This window comes from Sinocyclocheilus anshuiensis, unplaced genomic scaffold (genome assembly GCF_001515605.1).
Source record: "Sinocyclocheilus anshuiensis isolate Anshui unplaced genomic scaffold, SAMN03320099.WGS_v1.1 scaffold1132, whole genome shotgun sequence".
NCBI classification, from domain to species: domain Eukaryota; kingdom Metazoa; phylum Chordata; class Actinopteri; order Cypriniformes; family Cyprinidae; genus Sinocyclocheilus; species Sinocyclocheilus anshuiensis.
Genome location: NW_015552678.1, coordinates 223,956 through 224,887, shown reverse-complemented (window position 1 = coordinate 224,887; position 932 = coordinate 223,956). Strand labels below are relative to the sequence as shown.

Sequence of the window (932 nt, the reverse complement as noted above, 5' to 3'; positions counted from 1 at the left end):
GCTCGCTCTCTGTGTGTGTGTGTGTGTGTGTGTGTGTGTGTGTGTGTGTGTGTGTGTGTACCTTTCAAAGAGAGCAGAGTACACTCCAGGGAGCTAAGAGCAGCCTGTTGGTCTCGTCTCCTGCGTAGAGCTGCTGTAGGAATGTGTCCGTGTGATGATTCCACAGAGAGCAAGCGAAACTATAGATGCTTGACGCCAGCTTTAAAAAAAAAAAAACAGAAGCACAAAAACAGGGGCTAAATTAGCATTTGGTGACAGTTTCTTAGGGGGTGTTCAGAGGTACAATGTGATTGAACTATTTGGCAGATATGCTTCAAGTCTTCGCTGCTTCTGCGCATCTTTGATTTGGTGCACCCACTATGCTAACTTTACTTTGGAGCACCATAGACAGATAAAGCTAGTCCCCAATGCTACTACTGTGCATAAGCTGCAGGATTACCCAAAATTATTTTCTTCACAAGGGAGAAATTCACATTTTTCATTCTGCTTGCATCCCTGGGCCTACTGCAGATCTAGAAGACGCTACATCAGCTCTTTGATGATTCCTTATGTACTTTTTGACATCTAAAATCAGGAACTCCATGACCTGCGTCTGCTTTTGAGAACACGACTGGAGCTGCTAACTAACTAAATAGAGTTGCAGAGACAATAATGAAAATGATTTCTAACCTATTTTTTACAGTTATAATCTCAGCTAACATTTGCAAAGACTAAAGGCGGGCGTACATGGTGCGATTCTGAAGGTCGGAACGTCGTGAGCTCTGGCACGTCACGATTGAGTTTATCCGAAAATCGTACGGAGGCAGTCACACACGACACGAATTTACTACGATTTTACAAACTCTGATGTAAGCATTATGTTTCGCACCATTCATAAAAATATGGATTCTGAGGACGAAATAGTTTTCTTTGTGGCAGGGGGCTAATGACAG

General features: G+C 43.0%; 1 pseudogene; it reads right to left on the bottom strand.

Moving 5' to 3' along the window:
- Positions 1–932, bottom strand: part of LOC107667511 (importin-11-like) — a 149,330-nt pseudogene that overhangs the window by 117,958 nt on the left and 30,440 nt on the right.